This window comes from Rhinichthys klamathensis, unplaced genomic scaffold, assembly GCF_029890125.1.
Source record: "Rhinichthys klamathensis goyatoka isolate OS25496 unplaced genomic scaffold, OSU_Roscu_1.1 h1tg000014l_1, whole genome shotgun sequence".
Classification (NCBI taxonomy): Eukaryota; Metazoa; Chordata; class Actinopteri; order Cypriniformes; family Leuciscidae; genus Rhinichthys; species Rhinichthys klamathensis.
The window spans coordinates 2,130,001-2,146,843 of NW_026606566.1; positions in this window are offsets into that span (position 1 = coordinate 2,130,001).

Sequence of the window (16,843 nt, forward strand, 5' to 3'; positions counted from 1 at the left end):
GAGAGATTTGTCTAGCTCTAAAACTCTGTTACGCCATACAGTTTTTTGGTTATATTTATAAAATAAAATTACCATGCATTTCCATTTTACACTAGGAACAATAGTATCGAACACAACGACACTGCATCTGTACCAATCGTACGAGGCTACCAATCGTAATTTCAAAAGCAGTTCTGTAAAAAAAGTAATTTTACATATATAGCCTATATATATATTTTTTTTTTTTATTAGGCCTATTATTATTATTATTATTTTGATTCCCTACAACCTAGAGTTTTTAAAAACATGGTTTTAAGTAAAGTGTGATTTGCCAGAGGGGACGGGGATTTCCTTCTGGTCTAAACATCCCTGCTTCTGCTGAATTATTTGAATCCCCACACCCCTCCCTCCACAGTAATCAATGCTATAGGCTACTTCACCAATAGACCATATCAAATATAAAATAGAGATATGCAACAAGCACGTTTAAACAACGACAAACAATAAAATCAAAACCAGCGTTTCAGTTGTTCATTAGTTCAAGTGGCCTTAATGCATGCACGGCTTTTCAAAATTTTACAAAGCGTGTTGAGATTATTTTGAATGAAATATTGAAGTTTATAATTAAGTGTTTTGGCAGACCACGCCGAGTGGCCCTATGCATTTTTCTAAAGTCGGGTTTTATTCGAACTTTTGCTAACGACAAAAACAGTTTATCTGTCGTCTCTGTCTCCGGGAACTGCGCGTCACAAAAATGAACCGAAGCCACTTCAGCTCAGTCACTATAAGAAATCGGCTCTGTCTAAAGCCTTTAAATGTCTAAATATTCTGGCTAATAAATGTTATCTGATTATGTAATCCATATGAAAACGAGAGGTACAGAGGATGTACTCAAACATGTAGCCTGTAAGCGCTTCCCAATGAGAAAATGACAAGGGTGAAAATCTCGCTCTAATTAAATGTAGCAGGCTAAATCGCCCTGAATTAAAATGTAAAAACAGATCAAATAATGTATTTGTCGAAATGTTGCGATATTGTTTCATTTAAGTTCATAATTATTCAATACATGTTATTTAATTTAGCAGCATTACCACAAAGCACCGTGGTTCGATATTTATTTGAATAAAAAAATAAAAAATAAAAAACTTAATTCACAAATTGCATGCCTGGTTGAAAGGATCCAAAGATCCATGTAGACTTTAATATTGAGTTGAACATTTTGTTCATGAAAACAAATTAACATGCGTTTTTTTCAGATTATATTTAGTTTTGCTTGGAAAAAGCTGGCCCAAACCAGTTTTATTTCATCAATTACTGAAATAATGAAATATTTAGTAATAAACTTTTATGATAGAAATATCACTAGGCTACATGTAACTAAATCATTTAATTCCTTCATTATCAACACTGTCTAGAATAGCGATTTAAGTGTGAATTGCGACTTCTCTTTGTGTTAAGTCAGCCTCAGACTCCGATAGCCTGTGGGGGGTTGGAGGGACAGTTCAGTGCTGTATCGAGCGCGCAGGACAATAGGCATAGGTGTTAATGTTCCTCTTTCATATGGAGAGCGAGGGAGACTAAATAAACTTGTTAAAAAGAGATTCAGCGCGAGAGAGGCAAAGAAAAACGCATGTTTTAATTTAATTATGTTGCTTTGGACAATTTTCGTTTTGTAGGCCTACTGTTTTAATTGTTTAATATAGCTGTCATTTCTTTGGCAATACAAATTTAAAATGTCGCAAGAATAAGATTAGCCTAGTGTTTCTTATTTTGCATCGCAAAAGAAATAAACTCTAAACCCGATGCAACCCTGTTTTAAATTAAAAAAACTGTCCCGACACTTTATTTAAACCTTGAAATGTTCGAACTTGGTTTCAAACTTAAGTAATTTTAGTGTTCTTTTACATTACACAATAATTTAGCAGACTAAAGACGAGCTTCTTCATTTTCATTTTCTGATGCAATCGGCTGACAATCTTCCTTCATCAGTTTTTGTCGTTTGTGCAGCGGCTGCGGTTCTACAGGAATGTAGCAAATTTATGTTGTAATAATAATTAAACAAAACTCTTGACTTTAAATAAGTAAACAGTTATAAACAGTTAGCTATTTAAGCATCAAGAAGGTAAAATATAAACGCTGTTGGCCAACATCTACCACTGAGCTATCGTCTGTACGTCTGTAAATGTTTTTATTGCAATGTTTTACTTTTTCATTATTTATTCAATTTCATTTCAGTAGCCTAATTTCAGTATTGTGATTATGAATTATTTTAACTATACGTTTCACTTGTTGAATTCATCTGCTACCAGCTTTCAATCGCTCTGAATCAGTGCGGTGCGGCAGCAGATTACGCATTAGAGAGAATAAACAAACACTTTTCAGAGTCTATGATTGTAGCGCCTCTTGGCGGTAAAAGGCAGAAAATACACCCCAAATTTTACCGCCGCGGTGGAACGGCTGATGTGGGCATTGTCATGGCTTGCCTCAACATTTGCGTTTGAATAGCGCGCGTCCTCCGTGGGCGTGTCAGATTAACGCGTAATGAAGTGTAATGAGCTGGGGAAAAAAAATCTGACAGCACTCTCTTTTCGTACAGATTACATAAACTGAGAATATTTGTTTTTTATATAAATTACATCATTGAAAAGAAGAGAATTCAAGCTTCATAAAGAAAAATCTCTCGTGCCTGTATGACAAGTATTTGCAGAGTCAGAGTTAATTTCTCGGACGTGTTTCAGAATGGACTGCACTGACAGAGAGAAGGCAAAACTCGCATCATGTTTATTTTTCTTTATTTGACAAAAAGCACAAAACTTTGTTTTTATTGTGAGTATACAGAAAAATAATAGACAATTAACAAGATCGATTGATGTATAACACTTATATGTACGATCAAAATCAACAGAGTATTTTAAGTCTATTTTTCTGCTATGTGAAAAAAAAACGGCAAAACGCGCGGGCGCGTTTCTGGTCCCCAGAGGGTTAAACTAATTTAAACTTCAAACTACTTTAAACTTCTTCAAACTTTGCGGTCCAAACTTTCACAAGCCAACTTAAAGTTTGTCTGGACGAACTTTTTCTAGTTAAGTTGGCTTGGAGAGCCAACTTACTGAAATCCTATTTAAACTTATTATTATTATTCTTCTTACTAAAATTTACAACTCTATCTCCTCCTAGAGCTTTAACTCCACATACTCCAAACTCGGCACGGACACTCAAACTGTTCTGACTCGGTGTGCTATATCTTTTCTAACTGATCGGACTTACGGTTTTCCTAAAAATGACGATCAAACTCGGAAAAAATCCCATTGACTTTACATTGCGGAATCTTCAGATTTTCAAACTCCCCAACTGCCAAAAATTCAAATGTAAATCCCTTGAAACCCTAGACTGAATCAAACTGCCATTCTATATACTATATGAGCCAATGAGACTCATTCAAACTAATAAACTCATCTATCTATGACACTCATCTATCTATCTACTTTAAACTAAATTAAACTTCAAACTAAATTAAACTTTAAACTTCAAACTAATTTAAACTTCAAACTTATTTAAACTTTAAACTTCAAACTTATTTAAACTTTAAACTTCAAACTAATTTAAACTTTAAACTCATAAACTCGTACACTTATAAACTCAAACTCATAAATTAATAAACTCTGAACTCTTACTCATTTAAACTTATAAACTCTAAACTCATAAATTCATACACTTATAAACTCATGAACTTATAAATGCATTAATTCATACACGTATGAACTCTCATGAATTGATACACTTATGAACTTTTAAACTCATAAATAGTTCACCATAGCAAACACCCAGAACACTCTAGCAACTGCATAGCAACCACCCAGAACACCCTAGAAACCAACTGAAATACCTTAGAACACCCTAGCAACACCATAGCAACCACCCACAATACCTTAGAACACCCTAGCAACCACATAATATACCTTAGAACACCCTAGCAACCACCCAGAAAACCCTAGCAACCACCCAAAATACCTTAGAACACCCTAGCAACCACCCAAAATGCCTTACAACACCCTAGCAACACCCAAGCAACCACCCAAAATACCTTAGAACACCCTAGCAACCACCCAAAATAACTTAGAACACCCTAGCAACCACCCAAAATACCTTAGAACACCCTAGCAACACCATAGCAACCAGCCAAAATACCTTAGAACACCCTAGCAACACCCTAGCAACCACCCGAAATACCTCAGAACATCCTAGCAACACCCTAGCAACCACCCAAAATACTTTAGAACACCATAGCAACACCATAGCAACCACCCAGAACACCCTAGCAACCACCCAAAATACCTTAGAACACCCTAGCAACCACCCAGAACACCCTAGCAACCACCAAAAATACCTTAGAACACCCTAGCAACCACCCAAAATACCTTAGAACACCCTAGCAACACCCTAGCAACCACCCAAAATGCCTTATAACACCCTAGCAACCACCCAAAATGCCTTATAACACCCTAGCAACACCCTAGCAACCACCCAAAATACCTTAGAACACCCTAGCAACACCCTAGCAACCACCCAAAATGCCTTATAACACCCTAGCAACACCCTAGCAACCACCCAAAATACCTTAGAACACCCTAGCAACCACCCAAAATAACTTAGAACACCCTAGCAACACCATAGCAACCACCCAAAATACCTTAGAACACCCTAGCAACCACCAAAAATACCTTAGAACACCCTAGCAACACCCTAGCAACCACCCAAAATACCTTAGAACACCCTAGCAACACCATAGCAACCACCCAAAATACCTTAGAACACCCTAACAACACCCTAGCAACCACCCAAAATACCTTAAAACACCCTAGCAACACCATAGCAACCACCTAAAATACCCTAGAACACCCTAGCAACCACCCAGAACACCCTAGCAACCACTCAAAATACCTTAGAAACCACCTAGCAACCACCCACAACACCTTAGCAACCCACTAGAAACACCCTAGCAACATTTAATTACTTGAAACTATACTTTAACCTTTAAACTACTTTGAACTTTAAACTATTTAAAACTTTAAACTACTTTAAACTAATTTAAACTTCAAACTACTTTAAAATTCAAACTTATTTAAACTTTAAACTACTTTAACTTTCAAACTAATTTAAACTTCAAACTACTTTAAAATTCAAACTAATTTAAACTTTAAATTAATTTAAACTACTTTAAACTTTAAACTAAGTTAAACTATAAACTACTTTAAACTAATTTAAACTTCAAACTAATTTAAACTTTAAACTAATTTAAACTTCAAACTACTTTAAACTTCTTCAAACTTTGCGGTCCAAACTTTCACAAGCCAACTTAAAGTTTGTCTCGACGAACTTTTTCTAGTTATTAAGTTGGCTTGTGAGAGCCAACTTACTGATGTTGTATTTAAACTTATTATTATTATTATTATTATTATTCTTCTTACTCAAAATTTACAACTGCTACTCCTCCTAGAGCTTTAACTCCACATACTCCAAACTCGGCACGGACACTCAAACTGTTCTGACTCGGTATGCTATATCTTTTCTAACTGATCGGACTTACGGTTTTCCTAAAAATGACGATCAAAGTCGGAAAAAACTCCCATTGACTTTACATTGCGGAATCTTCAGATTTTCAAACTCCCCAACTGTCAAAAATTCAAATGTAAATCCCTTGAAACCCTAGACTGAATCAAACTGCCATTCTATACACTATATGAGCCAATGAGACTCATTCAAACTAATAAACTCATATATCTATGACACTCATCTATATATCTATCTACTTGAAACTAAATGAAACTTCAAACTAAATTACACTTTAAACTTCAAACTAATTTAAACTTCAAACTAATTTAAACTTTAAACTCATAAACTCGTACACTTATAAACTCATACACTTATAAACTCATGAATTCATACACTTATGAACTCAAACTCATAAATTAATAAACTCTGAACTCTTACTCATTTAAACTTATAAACTCTAAACTCATAAATTCATACACTTATAAACTCATGAACTTATAAATGCATTAATTCATACACGTATGAACTCTCATGAATTCATACACTTATGAACTTTTAAACTCATAAATAGTTCACCATAGCAAACACCCAGAACACTCTAGCAACTGCATAGCAACCCCCCAGAACACCCTAGAAACCAACTGAAATACCTTAGAACACCCTAGCAACACCATAGCAACCACCCACAATACCTTAGAACACCCTAGCAACCACATAATATACCTTAGAACACCCTAGCAACCATACAGAACACCCTAGCAACCACCCAAAATACCTTAGAACACCCTAGCAACCACCCAAAATGCCTTATAACACCCTAGCAACACCCTAGCAACCACCCAAAATACCTTAGAACACCCTAGCAACCACCCAAAATAACTTAGAACACCCTAGCAACCACCCAAAATACCTTAAAACACCCTAGCAACACCATAGCAACCACCCAAAATACCTTAGAACACCCTAGCAACACCCTAGCAACCACCAAAAATACCTTAGAACACCCTAGCAACACCCTAGCAACCACCCAAAATACCTTAGAACACCCTAGCAACCACCCAAAATGCCTTATAACACCCTAGCAACACCCTAGCAACCACCCAAAATACCTTAGAACACCCTAGCAACCACCCAAAATAACTTAGAACACCCTAGCAACACCATAGCAACCACCCAAAATACCTTAGAACACCCTAGCAACACCCTAGCAACCACCAAAAATACCTTAGAACACCCTAGCAACACCCTAGCAACCACCCAAAATACCTCAGAACATCCTAGCAACACCCTAGCAACCACCAAAAATACCTTAGAACACCATAGCAACACCATAGCAACCACCCAGAACACCCTAGCAACCACCCAAAATACCTTAGAACACCCTAGCAACCACCCAGAACACCCAAGCAACCACCAAAAATACCTTAGAACACCCTAGCAACACCCTAGCAACCACCCAAAATACCTTAGAATACCCTAGCAACACAATAGCAACCACCCAAAATACCTTAGAACACCCTAACAACACCCTAGCAACCACCCAAAATGCCTTAAAACACCCTAGCAACACCATAGCAACCACCTAAAATACCCTAGAACACCCTAGCAACCACCCAGAACACCCTAGCAACCACTCAAAATACCTTAGAAACCACCTAGCAACCACCCACAACACCTTAGCAACCCACTAGAAACACCCTAGCAACATTTAATTACTTGAAACTATACTTTAACCTTTAAACTACTTTGAACTTTAAACTATTTAAAATTTTAAACTACTTTAAACTACTTTAAACTAATTTAAACTTCAAACTACTTTAAAATTCAAACTTATTTAAACTTTAAACTACTTTAACTTTCAAACTAATTTAAACTTCAAACTACTTTAAAATTCAAACTAATTTAAACTTTAAATTAATTTAAACTACTTTAAACTTTAAACTAAGTTAAACTATAAACTACTTTAAACTAATTTAAACTTCAAACTAATTTAAACTTTAAACTAATTTAAACTTCAAACTACTTTAAACTTCTTCAAACTTTGCGGTCCAAACTTTCACAAGCCAACTTAAAGTTTGTCTCGACGAACTTTTTCTAGTTATTAAGTTGGCTTGGAGAGCCAACTTACTGAAATCCTATTTAAACTTATTATTATTATTCTTCTGAGCGGAAAAATTTCTGACTCTATCTCCTCCTAGAGCTTTAACTCCACATACTCCAAACTCGGCTCGGACACTCAAACTGTTCTGACTCGAGTTGCTATATCTTTTCTAACTGATCGGACTTACGGTTTTCCTAAAAATGATGATCAAAGTCGGAAAAAACTCCCATTGACTTAACATTGCGGAATCTTCAGATTTTCAAACTCCCCAACTGTCAAAAATTCAAATGTAAATCCCTTGAAACCCTAGACTGAATCAAACTGCCATTCTATATACTATATGAGCCATTGAGACTCATTTAAACTAATAAACTCATCTATTTATGACACTTATCTATCTAATCTTAAACTCTTAAACTCATAATAAATTAATAAACTCTAAACTTGAACTCTTAGACTCATTTAAACAACTCATAATAAATTAATAAACTCTTACTCATTTAAACTTATAAACTCTAAACTCATAAACTCAAACACTTATAAACTCATACACTTATGAACTCAAACTCATAAATTAATAAACTCTCAACTCTTACTCATTTAAACTTATAAACTCTAAACTCATAAATTCATACACTTATAAACTCATGAACTTATAAATTCATTCATTCATAAACTTATGAACTCTCATGAATTCATACACTTATGAACTTTTAAACTCATAAATAGTTCACCATAGCAAACACCCAGAACACTCTAGCAACTGCATAGCAACCACCCAGAACACCTTAGAAACCAACCGAAATACCTTAGAACATCCTAGCAACACCATAGCAACCACCCAAAATACCTTAGAACACCCTAGCAACACCCTAGCAACCACCCAAAATACCTTAGAACACCCTAGCAACCACCCAGAACACCCTCGCAACCACCAAAAATACCTTAGAACACCCTAGCAACCACCCAGAACACCCTAGCAACCACCCAAAATACCTTAGAACACCCTAGCAACCACCCAAAATGCCTTATAACACCCTAGCAACACCCTAGCAACCACCCAAAATACCTTAGAACACCCTAGCAACCACCCAAAATGCCTTATAACACCCTAGCAACACCCTAGCAACCACCCAAAATACCTTAGAACACCCTAGCAAACCACCCAAAATACCTTAGAACACCCTAGCAACACCATAGCAACCACCCAAAATACCTTAGAACACCCTAGCAACACCCTAGCAACCACCCGAAATACCTCAGAACATCCTAGCAACACCCTAGCAACCACCCAAAATACCTTAGAACACCATAGCAACACCATAGCAACCACCCAGAACACCCTAGCAACCACCCAGAACACCCTAGCAACCACCAAAAATACCTTAGAACACCCTAGCAACCACCCAAAATACCTTAGAACACCCTAGCAACACCTTAGCAACCACCCAAAATACCTTAGAACACCCTAGCAACACCATAGCAACCACCCAAAATACCTTAGAACACCCTAACAACACCCTAGCAACCACCCAAAATACCTTAAAACACCATAGCAACACCATAGCAACCACCTAAAATACCCTAGAACACCCTAGCAACCACATAGAACACCCTAGCAACCACCCACAATACCTTAGAACACCCTAGCATCTCCATAGCAACCACCCAAAATACCTTAGAGCACCCTAGCAACACCCTAGCAACCACCCAAAATACCTTAGAACACCCTAGCAACCACCCAGAACACCCCAGCAACCACCAAAAATGCCTTAGAACACCCTAGCAACACCCTAGCAACCACCCAAAATACCTCAGAACACCCTAGCAACCACCCAGAACACCCTAGCAACCACCCAAAATGCCTTAGAAAACCCTAGCAACACCCTAGAAACCACCCAAAATACATATGAACACCCTAGCAACCACCCAAAATACCTTAGAACACCCTAGCAACACCCTAGCAACCACCCAAAATACCTTAGAACACCCTAGCAACACCATAGCAACCACCCAAAATACCTTAGAACACCCTAACAACACCCTAGCAACCACCCAAAATACTCTAGAACACCCTAGCAACCACCCAGAACACCCTAGCAACCACTCAAAATACCTTAGAAACCACCTAGCAACCACCCACAACACCTTAGCAACCCACTAGAAACACCCTAGCAACATTTAATTACTTGAAACTATACTTTAACCTTTAAACTACTTTGAACTTTAAACTATTTAAAACTTTAAACTATTTTAAACTACTTTAAACTAATTTAAACTTCAAACTACTTTAAAATTCAAACTTATTTAAACTTTAAACTACTTTAACTTTCAAACTAATTTAAACTTCAAACTACTTTAAAATTCAAACTAATTTAAACTTTAAATTAATTTAAACTACTTTAAACTTTAAACTAATTTAAACTTCAAACTACTTTAAACTTCTTCAAACTTTGCGGTCCAAACTTTCACAAGCCAACTTAAAGTTTGTCTCGACGAACTTTTTCTAGTTATTCTTCTTTTTCTTACTCTGAAATTTCCAATTCTATCTCCTCCTAGAGCTTTAACTCTACATACTCCAAACTCGGCACGGACACTCAAACTGTTCTGACTCGCGTTGCTATATCTTTTCTAACTGATCGGACTTACGGTTTTCCTAAAAATGACGATCAAACTCGGAAAAAAACCCCATTGACTTAACATTGCGGAATCTTCAGATTTTCAAACTCCCCAACTGTCAAAAATTCAAATGTAAATCCCTTGAAACCCTAGACTGAATCAAACTGCCATTCTATATACTATATGAGCCATTGAGACTCATTTAAACTAATAAACTCATATCTATGACACTCATCTAACTATCTATCTATCTACTTTAAACTAAATGAAACTTTAAACTTCAAACTAAATTGAACTTCAAACTAAATTAAACTTTAAACTTCAAACTAAATGAAACTTCAAACTAAATTAAACTTATACATTCTAAACTTAAACTTTGAGTGAGTGTGTCTGAGTGAATGTGTGTGTGTGTGTGTGTGTGTGTGTGTGTGTGTGTGTGTGTGTGTGTGTGTGTGTGTGTGTGCATGTGTGTGTGTGAGTTAGTGAGTGTGTGTGTGAGTTAGTGAGCGTGTCTGTGTGTGAGAGAGAGTTAGTGTGTGTGTGTGTGTGTGTGTGTGTGTGTGTGAGTGTGTGCATTTGTGAGTGTATGTGCGTGTGTGTGTGTGTGTGTGTGTGTGTGTGCATGTGTGTGAGTTAGTGAGTGTGTGTGTGTGTGTGTGTGTGTGAGTTAGTGAGCGTGTCTGTGTGTGTGTGTGTGTGTGTGTGTGTGTGTGTGTGTGTGTGTGTGTGTGTGTGTGTGTGTGTGTGTGTGTGTGTGTGTGTGTGACAGAGTTAGTGTGTGTGTGTGTGTGTGTGTGTGTGTGTGTGTGTGTGTGTGTGTGTGTGTGTGTGTGTGAGCGAGTTAGTGTGTGTGTGTGTGTGTGTGTAACCGCCTAACAACACCATAGCAAACACCTAGAAAACGCTAGCAAAATCCTAGAAACCACCCAGAACACCCTAGCAACCACACAAAATACCTTAGAACACCCTAGCAACACCATAGCAACCACCCATAACACCCTAGCAACCACACAAAATACCTTAGAACACCCTAGCAACCACCCAGAACACCCTAGCAACCACCAGTAATACCTTAGAACACCCTAGCAACCACCCATAACACCCTAGCAACCACCCAAAATACCTTAGAACACCCTAGCAACCACCCAGAACACCCTAGCAACCACCCAAAATACATTAGAACACCCTAGCAACACCATAGCAACCACCTAAAATACCTTAGAACACCCTAGCAACCACCCAAAATACCTTAGAACACCCTAGCAACCACCCAAAATACCCTAAAAAACCCTAGCAACCACCCAAAATACCCTAGAACACCATAGCAACACCCTAGCAACCACCCAAAATACCCTAGAACACCCAAGGAACACCCTAGCAACCACCCAAAATACCTTAGAACGCCCTAGCAACACCCTAGTAACACCCTAGCAACCACCTTAACACCCTAGCAACCACCCAAAATACCTTAGCAACCGCCTAGCAACCACCCAGAACACCCTAGCAACCACTCAAAATACCTTAGCAACCGCCTAGCGACCACCCATAACACCCTAGCAACCAGCCAAAATACCTTAGAACACCCTAGCAACACCATAGCAACCACCCAAAATACATTACAACACCCTAGCAACCACCCAGAACGCCATGGCAACTACCCAAAATACCATAGAACACCCTAGCAACACCATAGCAACCACCCAGAACACCCTAGCAACCACCACTAATACCTTAGAACACCCTAGCAACCACCCAAAATACCTTAGAACACCCTAGCAACACCATAGCAACCACCTGAAAATACCTTAGAACACCCTAGCAACCACCCAAAATACCTTAGCAACCGCCTAGCAACCACCCAAAATACCCTAGAACACCCAAGGAACACCCTAGCAACCACCCAAAATACCTTAGAACGCCCTAGCAACACCCTAGTAACACCCTAGCAACCACCTTAACACCCTAGCAACCACCCAAAATACCTTAGCAACCGCCTAGCAACCACCCAGAACACCCTAGCAACCACTCAAAATACCTTAGCAACCGCCTAGCGACCACCCATAACACCCTAGCAACCAGCCAAAATACCTTAGAACACCCTAGCAACACCATAGCAACCACCCAAAATACATTACAACACCCTAGCAACCACCCAGAACGCCATGGCAACTACCCAAAATACCATAGAACACCCTAGCAACACCATAGCAACCACCCAGAACACCTTAGCAACCACCACTAATACCTTAGAACACCCTAGCAACCACCCAGAACACCCTAGCAACCACCCAAAATACCTTAGAACACCCTAGCAACACCATAGCAACCACCTGAAAATACCTTAGAACACCCTAGCAACCACCCAAAATACCTTAGAACACCCTAGCAACCACCCAGAACACCCTAGCAACCAACCAAAATACCATAGCAACTGCCTAGCAACCAGCTAGAACACCCTAGCAACCACCCAAAATACCTTAGCAACCACCTAGCAATCACCCACAACACCTTAGCAACCCATTAGAAACACCCTAGCAACATTTACTTACTTGAAACTATACTTTAACCTTTAAACTACTTTGAACTTTAAACTATTTAAAACTTTAAACTACTTTAAACTAAGTTAAACTTTAAACTACTTTAAACTATAAACTACTTTAAACTACTTTAAACTACTTTAAACTATAAACTACTTTAAACTAAGTTAAACTTCAAACTAATTTAAACTTCAAACTACTTTAAACTTCTTCAAACTTTGCGGTCCAAACTTTCACAAGCCAACTTAAAGTTTGTCTCGACGAACCTTTTCTAGTTAAGTTGGCTTGGAGAGCCAACTTACTGAAATCCTATTTAAACTTATTATTATTATTCTTCTTACTAAAATTTACAACTCTATCTCCTCCTAGAGCTTTAACTCCACATACTCCAAACTCGGCACGGACACTCAAACTGTTCTGACTCGGTGTGCTATATCTTTTCTAACTGATCGGACTTACGGTTTTCCTAAAAATGACGATCAAACTCGGAAAAAATCCCATTGACTTTACATTGCGGAATCTTCAGATTTTCAAACTCCCCAACTGCCAAAAATTCAAATGTAAATCCCTTGAAACCCTAGACTGAATCAAACTGCCATTCTATGTACTATATGAGCCAATGAGACTCATTCAAACTAATAAACTCATCTATCTATGACACTCATCTATCTATCTACTTTAAACTAAATTAAACTTCAAACTAAATTAAACTTTAAACTTCAAACTAATTTAAACTTCAAACTTATTTAAACTTTAAACTTCAAACTTATTTAAACTTTAAACTTCAAACTAATTTAAACTTTAAACTCATAAACTCGTACACTTATAAACTCAAACTCATAAATTAATAAACTCTGAACTCTTACTCATTTAAACTTATAAACTCTAAACTCATAAATTCATACACTTATAAACTCATGAACTTATAAATGCATTAATTCATACACGTATGAACTCTCATGAATTGATACACTTATGAACTTTTAAACTCATAAATAGTTCACCATAGCAAACACCCAGAACACTCTAGCAACTGCATAGCAACCACCCAGAACACCCTAGAAACCAACTGAAATACCTTAGAACACCCTAGCAACACCATAGCAACCACCCACAATACCTTAGAACACCCTAGCAACCACATAATATACCTTAGAACACCCTAGCAACCACCCAGAAAACCCTAGCAACCACCCAAAATACCTTAGAACACCCTAGCAACCACCCAAAATGCCTTACAACACCCTAGCAACACCCAAGCAACCACCCAAAATACCTTAGAACACCCTAGCAACCACCCAAAATAACTTAGAACACCCTAGCAACCACCCAAAATACCTTAGAGCACCCTAGCAACACCATAGCAACCAGCCAAAATACCTTAGAACACCCTAGCAACACCCTAGCAACCACCCGAAATACCTCAGAACATCCTAGCAACACCCTAGCAACCACCCAAAATACTTTAGAACACCATAGCAACCACCCAGAACACCCTAGCAACCACCCAAAATACCTTAGAACACCCTAGCAACCACCCAGAACACCCTAGCAACCACCAAAAATACCTTAGAACACCCTAGCAACACCCTAGCAACCACCCAAAATACCTTAGAACACCCTAGCAACACCCTAGCAACCACCCAAAATGCCTTATAACACCCTAGCAACCACCCAAAATGCCTTATAACACCCTAGCAACACCCTAGCAACCACCCAAAATACCTTAGAACACCCTAGCAACACCCTAGCAACCACCCAAAATGCCTTATAACACCCTAGCAACACCCTAGCAACCACTCAAAATACCTTAGAACACCCTAGCAACCACCCAAAATAACTTAGAACACCCTAGCAACACCATAGCAACCACCCAAAATACCTTAGAACACCCTAGCAACCACCAAAAATACCTTAGAACACCCTAGCAACACCCTAGCAACCACCCAAAATACCTTAGAACACCCTAGCAACACCATAGCAACCACCCAAAATACCTTAGAACACCCTAACAACACCCTAGCAACCACCCAAAATACCTTAAAACACCCTAGCAACACCATAGCAACCACCTAAAATACCCTAGAACACCCTAGCAACCACCCAGAACACCCTAGCAACCACTCAAAATACCTTAGAAACCACCTAGCAACCACCCACAACACCTTAGCAACCCACTAGAAACACCCTAGCAACATTTAATTACTTGAAACTATACTTTAACCTTTAAACTACTTTGAACTTTAAACTATTTAAAACTTTAAACTACTTTAAACTAATTTAAACTTCAAACTACTTTAAAATTCAAACTTATTTAAACTTTAAACTACTTTAACTTTCAAACTAATTTAAACTTCAAACTACTTTAAAATTCAAACTAATTTAAACTTTAAATTAATTTAAACTACTTTAAACTTTAAACTAAGTTAAACTATAAACTACTTTAAACTAATTTAAACTTCAAACTAATTTAAACTTTAAACTAATTTAAACTTCAAACTACTTTAAACTTCTTCAAACTTTGCGGTCCAAACTTTCACAAGCCAACTTAAAGTTTGTCTCGACGAACTTTTTCTAGTTATTATTCTTTTTCTGAGACTAAAAATTTCCAACTCTATCTCCTCCTAGAGCTTTAACTCCACATACTCCAAACTCGGCACGGACACTCAAACTGTTCTGACTTAGTGTGCTATATCTTTTCTAACTGATCGGACTTACGGTTTTCCTAAAAACTACGATCAAACTCGGAAAAAACTCCCATTGACTTTACATTGCGGAATCTTCAGATTTTCAAACTCCCCAACTGTCAAAAATTCAAATGTAAATCCCTTGAAACCCTAGACTGAATCAAACTGCCATTCTATATACTACATTGAGCCATTGAGACTCATTCAAACTCATAAACTCATATATCTATGACACTCATCTATCTATCTATCTACTTTAAACTAAATTAAACTTCAAACTAAATTAAACTTTAAACTTCAAACTAATTTAAACTTCAAACTTATTTAAACTTTAAACTCATAAACTCGTACACTTAACTCATGAATTCATACACTTATGAACTCATAAATTAATAAACTCTGAACTCTTACTCATTTAAACTTATAAACTATAACCTCATACACTTATAAACTCATGAAATCATACACTTATAAACTCATAAATTAATAAACTCATCTATCTATCTACTTAAAACTAAATTAAACTTCAAACTAATTTAAACTTTAAATTACTAAATTTACTTTGTTTAAACTTATAAACTGTAAACTCATATAAACTCTAAGTGTGTGAGTGAGTTAGTGTGTGTGTGTGTGTGTGTGTGTGTCTGTGGATCAAGAAAGACAAAGTCAAGTAATTATGCTTAAAACAATCTTTTATTTAGTTAATGCCCATTTGGATCGCACTTAGTCTGGAACCTCACCCAGCAAGTCAAACTGGAGTAAACTCCAGAAAAACTCCAGAATTACTCACTCTTGGGATCACTGGAACACACAAGCCTTTCCACCACGTCAAGGTGGCGATCCTTGGAAAGGACATTCACTCTCCATTCATTCCTTATCTAACACACACACACACACACACACACACACACACACACACACACACACACACACTATATCAAACACATTCACACACTCACACACACACAAGTAGTAGACAAAATGATAACAGTTTGTGGTATACATTTATTTGTATTAGCATTATTTTTTTCTTAAAATAAAGATGTTATCTTACAGCAGTGTTGAATGTGTGATGCATATTTTTATATATTTGATGTATCTATTCTAAAACACAATACACCGGATCATGATAGCTGTAATACGTCTGTAGAACTCCTGCTCTGACATTTGAGTGTGCGCCGCTTATGAAGACAGGATCCAGAAGTGTGTTTTTTTCTGTTGTTCCGGTGCTGATAAGCTGTGTGTATCCTTTATCTTCAAACAAATTGAGAATAGGTTTGTTGCAATGAGAAAGCTGATCTTCATTGAAGTCGCCACACACGATTAGAGGCCTTAAATCGATGATCTCCAGAGATGTCAAGAGAGCG